General features: G+C 30.4%; 1 pseudogene; it reads left to right on the plus strand.

Annotated features, from left to right (window-relative positions):
* Positions 1-400: 400 nt before the first annotated feature.
* On the plus strand, positions 401-1,022 carry LOC149264833 (putative LRR receptor-like serine/threonine-protein kinase RPK1 pseudogene; annotated as a pseudogene).
* The last annotated feature ends 6,248 nt before the right edge of the window (positions 1,023-7,270 follow it).

The raw sequence follows: 7,270 nt of genomic DNA on the forward strand, positions 1-7,270 counted from the left end.
TTTTTTTAACTATTGTAAGAAAATTTGGGAATCGTGATTAAACTGTGTATTTCCAACAATTAAACTGTGGATTATTGCACAAACCATATGTTAATCGATATAGAATGTTTACAAGTACATCTCTTGGTCACAATAAAACATGTATGGACATATACAAAGCATCTCATGACCTGTAAACACAAACTCCCACAATTATCACCACATGTAAACTGTGAATTCTTAAGTTTGGACATGTTTCTTGATATGAAACGTGAGATCTAGGCCTACACCAATAGTGATTCTCAAATTGGTGAAGTATGATTTGATGTTTTTGGTTACAACCTCTATGCCATTGAGAGCACGAGATGTGTTTTTAAGTTGTCGGTTCAAAACAAAAAAAAATATGATAGAGAAAGTTAGGATGTTTTTAGTATACAATTATTTGCCTAGAGGTAACGTGAAGAAATTTATCCAAGAGAGATCTAAATGAAGATTTCACTGGGACATGATTCACAAAATTGCTTTAGACATTACTCAAGTTCTTACTTATTCCACGAGGATTGTGTTGCATGTGTGTTGCATCGAGATATCAAACCTAGCAATATTCTTCTTGATAATAATTTCAATGTCTATCTGTTCAAATTTAGTCTTTCTAGGCTTCTAGGAACTTCTGAAACCCATGCATCAACTGATGTACTAGGCACATTTAGTTATGCTGCTCCAGAGCATGCGATGACATGTAGTGTTTCAGATAAGGCTAATGCTTATAGCTATGGGGTTGTGATTTTAGAGTTATTTTCTGATAAGAAAGCTCTCGACCCTTCATTTTCTAGATATGGTAATGAATTCAACATTATTTCTTGGGAATGTATGTTGCTTCAACAAGGATGGTCCTCACTTCAGGCCTATGTAGGTCCTCATGATGATTTAATTGAGATGTTGCACATTGTTGTCATGTGTACTATGGATTCACTTTTAATTAGAAATCAATGACGAAAGTTTTGTAGTGACTGAAACGATCACAACCTCCTCAGTTGCACTAAGAAATATATTTTTTATGATACTAAGTCAAGGTTACAATTCCACTGCCTTGTCATTTAATTTTTTGTGTCAAATATCAAAATATAAATTAGATCTTAGGAGATGGACAAAATTTCCCTGTAAAAATATTAAAATCCGTGGTTTCCAATCAGTTCCACAGCATTAATGCTTTTAGACTGACTGGTTTCTATTACACTAAGACTGTTGAAGAATGTTCAAGAATATCCTCTTCTATGGTGTGATGTTATCTGAAGGTTTACTTGACGAATTTGATGATCCCAACTCAAACAAAATTTTCTCATGTTTTTAGAGGTGAAGTTATGGATTGGTTGGTACCTCTTCTTTTCTTTTATTTGTGTGAGAAAAAGTAGACCAGTCGCAGCTTTTTTGCTTGTTTCAATTGCCCCCTTTCATAATTTTTGTAAACTTATTTTACACTTTTCTACATATTTCATACAGTGCTATTGTCATACAATGCTAGTGAATGATGCGTATTTTTATAATTACAAAATTCAAAATTATCTTGTCATGCTTCCTTGTCCCTCCCAAAAATTGAAACCCATTATATGATTCTGTAATTTGATGATATATAAAAATTTTACATTTATGATTTCAGTGCAACTCTATGTACTCCTTTCATGAATCAACTAAGAGTTTGTGTCACACTATTTATCCTTCGGCTACCATATTTATTTATATGATAAGCATGGTTAGCACTAAAGTTTCGAGGCTTTAATATCCATTTGCAAATACGGTGTTGGTTTGGCCTAACTGAGGATGGATGTTATGTTGTATATGTAGCCATCTTAACTTTATCCATATTTAAAAACATTTGGCTAGTAATGAATAGTTATAACTTCTAGCTAGTATTAATAAAAGGAAACTTTATAATGGAATGGAAGCCAAATCAATGAGACATCAAAATGCATCTCAAGTGAGATATCCTAATTGTCGATCCTCGTGTGAGTGAGTTCTTTAGTCCCCCTAGGTTCCAAGTTCAAGTCCTCCTCGGGTAAACAATGTAATCATATATCAAGATTGTATCAACCTACAAAAAATCTTAACACATCACAATGAAATTTTACCAAAATGTATAAAATAGAAATGCATAAGCAAGACATTGTCCACAACTCATTGTTCCGTCCCAGTACTCTTGGACTTTGAAATGGGACTTGGATATTTATTGTGCTTCCTGGAGAACTCTATTGGAAATAAATGGCATAATTCCCATTTCTTGTTAAAGTTGTAAGTAGTTCTTTTCAAGCTTAGTCTACTGTATTTTCTATTTGTTATGACTTCCTTTAAGTATAATGGATATACATTTAGTTGGCCATTAAAGTAAGGAATCAGATTGGCGTTTGGGCTTTCCTGGCCTTAAAATTATTTATTCACTCGACACATAGGGTAATACCTCATCTTTCGATTCCTTTCATACCCCCCAAACCTCCAAGCACTACAACAAAACAGGAAATTTACGCCAGATTTAGCACCAGATTTAGTGTATTTTTCTCTCCATTGGGATGAGCAACCTGGCGCTAAATATGGATCTATTGTACAATTTTTAAAGCGTCCCTTTTTGCGCCAAATTTTTTTATCTTTTTTTTTTCCGCCAAATTTTGCATCATATTTTGCACCAAGAATTGTAATTGGTTTTACAACATGTTTCGCTTCTAGTTTTGTACCATTTTTTGCATTTATTTTTTCATTTATTTTTGCATCATTTTTTGCTTCCTGTTTTGTGCCATTCTTTGATTCTATTTTTGTGTCATAATTTGCATCGAGTTTTACACCGTCTTTTGCATCTGATTTAGTGCCTTTTTTGCATCGAGTTTGTGCCAGTTTTTGCATCGAGTCTTATGCTATTTTTTGCTTCTAATTTCGTACTTATTTTTACATCTATTTTTGCACCAATTTTTCTGCCTTTTTTTACACCATTTTTTGCATCGAATTTTGCACCATATGTTGAATATGATTTAGTGCCAAAATTTTCATCCATTTTTGCACCATTTATTTCATCCACTTTTTAGTTTCATTTGTCTCCCTTTTTTGCATCCTATTTTGCACCTAATTTTGCATCATTTGTTGCATCCAATTTAGCATCTTTTTTAACAACATTTCTTCCATCCAATTTTGCATCATTTTGAGCATTTAAATTTTCACCCTATGTTCGACCATGTGTTGCATCCACCTTTGAATCCCATTTTGTGTCTAATGTTACATTCAACTTTGAGCCATTTTTTCATCTACTTTTGCATATGTTTTTGCACCAAGTTTTGAATCATTTGTTGCACCTCATTTTGCATCTAATGTTGCATCCAAATTTGAGCCATTTTTATGCTCATTTTCGCACCATTTTTTCTACTTTTGTGTCCAATTTTTCACCATTTTTTATGTCCAATTTTGCATCCTTTTTGGCATCCAAATTTTCATCATTTTTCTACCACATTTTGTGTCCACATTTGCATCTCATTTTCCACCTAGATTTTAGTTTGAATTTTCATCTAGTTATGCATAATATTTGGCATCCTTAGTTTCACCCTTTTTTAGTCCCATTTTGCTTCTTGTTTTGTGTCTTTTCTTACATCTTTTTTGCACCCAATTTTGCATCCTAATTTTACACCATTCTTTGCATCCTCATTTTGGAGTCCTTTTTTACATCCTTGTTTGCGCCCAATTTGGTATCTTTTTGTATGCCCTATTTTGTTCCCTTCTTTGTGTCTAGTTTTGCACCCTTTTTTTATTTCTACTTTTAAATTCTTTTTGTCTCATTGTTTACATCTTGTTTTGATGGTTAGTTTAACATCCAATTCTACTCCCAATTTTGCATCGATGGTTACATCCACTTTTGGCTTCTTGTTTAGAGTATTACTTTTACTTCCATTTTACTAATTTTATTACATAGTGAAATATATTACATTTTCTAAATATCATTTTTTTGTAGGATTTAATGCACAATTAGATGAACATAAAACCCTCTCAGTTTCTCCCAGAAACCTAAGATAGACTGATTAAGAGAAATGTTGTTCTAAGGCTTAAGATTCTTAGTAGATCAAGATGTAGAGTCTTGTTGGAGTTTTTAGTGTAGCTAGGAAGCGCACCTAGATAGCTACAAATCTTGGTCCTACACACAAGAGAGAGAACAAAGAAAAATTCACAACATAATATCTTGATAATTGAAACTATCATAAACATATAAATATTACTGAATAAATAAATATAAACCAAAAGCCCATACATTCATTAGTTAAATAGGATAAGTAAAGAATGAATAGTAGCATATGGAAAGAAGAACAACTAATCTATATTAATAAAGGAGTTGGAGGAAAGTTACAACCATCAGAAGCAGTTGCAACAACACCTCCCCCAACTCCTAGCTCCAAAACTCTCCCTCTCAAGATAGATCTCAACACCATGGAAATACACAAATTCTCATCATTTCCTCAATGGCAAAACCTCCAATATATAGGAAAGTGAAGGCTATGAAGATTTCCCAAATTCCTCGTTAATTCAATTTTGGCAAAGTATTTTGGGTGAATAATGTTTCCTCACATAAAAACGGAATTTTCCACTTTTTAGATGCTTTTGTGCTTAGGAAAAAGCTTCTCCATGATTTATGGCTCTTTCCCACTTTTGTATGCTTTTATTTTTTAGGAAAAGTCTAAATATGAGGATAAAGAGATCAAATTCCACCATATGAGTTTCCGAAAGTGAGCAAGAGTGTCAAATTCTAGTTAACTCGAGTTTTTTTCCTCGCATTAGAGTAATTTTCATTTTAAAATGTTAACATTGAATTTCCATGTCATAATGTGTAAGCCAATCAAAATCTTTTAAAATTTAAAAGACATACAGGTGTGACTAGGAAGTTGATTCTTTTTAATATATAACTTACCTAATTTAACTGTGAATGGTGCCCAAGTGACCCAAAACTATATTAAATATTAAAAATAAAATTAATATCTTAATCTATAAATCATGGCGTGTTAAATAAATAGATTTAAATATAAAATCTTAAATCCTAAATTTTATTTAGATTTTAAATTTACTTTCTTAATTTAAATTTTATTAAATCTTGTATTGATAAATTAATTTAAATATAAAATATAAATATATGGTTATTTTGATAAAAGTGCATTTATTTGAGTAACTTAAATTTAAATTTTCTTAAATCTTGTGTTAATAAATTAATTTCAATATAAAATACATGTAGACGGTTATTTTTGATAAAAGTGACGTTTATTTCGGTAATTTGAATTTAAATTTAAATTTCCTTTAAATTTTGAATTTTTCTTTTCATTTAAATTTACTTTTTAAATTTAAATTTTATTAAATCTTGTGCTAATATATTAATTTAAATATAAAATACATATACATTTATTTTGATAAATGTGACATTTATTTGGGTAATTTTGGTAGAATAATAATAAAAATGATATATTAAAAACTTGTCTACATGGCATTATTTTATTAGTTTCTTAATTTTTTCTTAGGTGCTAGCACCACGAAAATCATAATCAAGCTCATCCTCATGATCATTTCCATGATCATCATCCTGACCACCCTGATAATATCATGCACATAATCATCACCAATGTCATCCCCATCCTCATCATCATCATATCTGATATATGATGTAATCTAAACATAGTCTATATCATCATCTTTGTGGTCATTACCGATAGCGTTCTAGAAAAAAAATCAATATTACATGTTAGTACTAATTCTATAGCAAAATGCATATTTTTATTACAATGCTAACAACAAAATGAGGTAGGGAATAATAACATTTAATAGTACTAAAAATAAAATGAAAATATGGCTTAATATATATTGGAGATCCAACTAAGATTACACTTGTAATTCACATTAAGTAGTAGAAGAATTTTCTAATCCATATGAAGTAGGCACCCCATTGTTCTTCATATTATATTGTGAATGTTTCTTATGATTTCCATGCAGAATTGGTAAATTAATATTTACTGGAAGCTTTATTTCAAATTACAATTGTAATTTAGATTAGAAATAGAAGAAATTTTAACAAAAAAAGAATGTCACATGAAAAAGTAAATTGTTTTTAATGAAAACTAAGTCGCATACAATATGAATGTCACATGAAATATTGAGTTGTTTTTAATGCATGTACTTTTCTCTATAATAAGATGGATCCTAATGTTCATTCAAGAAAAAATGCTCACAAATAATTACTTCATTTTATCCATTATCACACTTAATCCATTATACCTAGTGACGAAAATGATTCCATTTAAATTGATTTGAACTCCCTAAATATAATGTAAAAGAGAAAACTCCACGACCACGACCATGACCGCAACCCCCTCCCTTGCCTCGTCCACTATCAGAGGCAATGAACTTGGAGTTATGACCATGATAGCAACCCCTCCCTTGCTTTGTGTCCACCATTAGAGGCATTGAACTTGGAATTAAGAGTACTCATGTTTTCTTTTCTCTAATTAATCTCTAAGGAATCAAAACTTGATCAATATATCAAGGACTCCATCAAGGAATAGATATATCATAAGAGAAGCTCAATAAGCTTTGCCAAAAGAGTGTGAAATAACACTTATCTTTGTTTTATGAAATAACTCGAGTGAGTGGAATGAATGGTGGGAAACACTTACCAAGGAAAGGAATATTTTTGGTCTGTCCTTATTTCTATTATTATTTATGACTCTTAGAATGGAGGGAAGTGTTTAAAAAAAAATTCTAAAAAAATATTTTAAATTAAAAATAAAATAAAATTTATTTTTTTAAGTTTGGTTTCTTTTTAATATATATTTTGTTTAGTACTTTTTTCTTTTCTAAAAAATGTATTTAGTTTCTGGTTTTCTTTTCTATAACAAAAAATATATTTTCTTTTTACAAAAATGGATTTTAAACATCCATTCATGCTAAATTTGTGATTTTATGATATAACTTTAAATTATATATATAAAAAAGTAACTTAATGCCATGCATTGTGTCGCTGAGATGGGTATTATACATCTCTTCCTTGCTAAGTTATAGATTGTGCTTGGGTTTTTTTAATGCAATAAAATTAATTCTTCTCTTCATTATATCTTGAGATGTTCAACTTACACCTAATAAAACAATAAAGTTAAAATAGGTTTGCCTTTTCCCTTTGTAGATTTCTTTCCCCATTAATCCTTGTCTTAATAGATTAATTGTCTTATGGTGGCCTTAAGTGGTCACTCCCATTAGTTGCATGCTTTTTAGTTTTATGTTAGTGACAATT

The sequence above is a fragment of the Pinus tabuliformis genome, chromosome 6 (assembly GCF_031772625.1).
Source record: "Pinus tabuliformis cultivar Carrire ecotype Pingquan chromosome 6, CPIR1, whole genome shotgun sequence".
NCBI lineage: Eukaryota > Viridiplantae > Streptophyta > Pinopsida > Pinales > Pinaceae > Pinus > Pinus tabuliformis.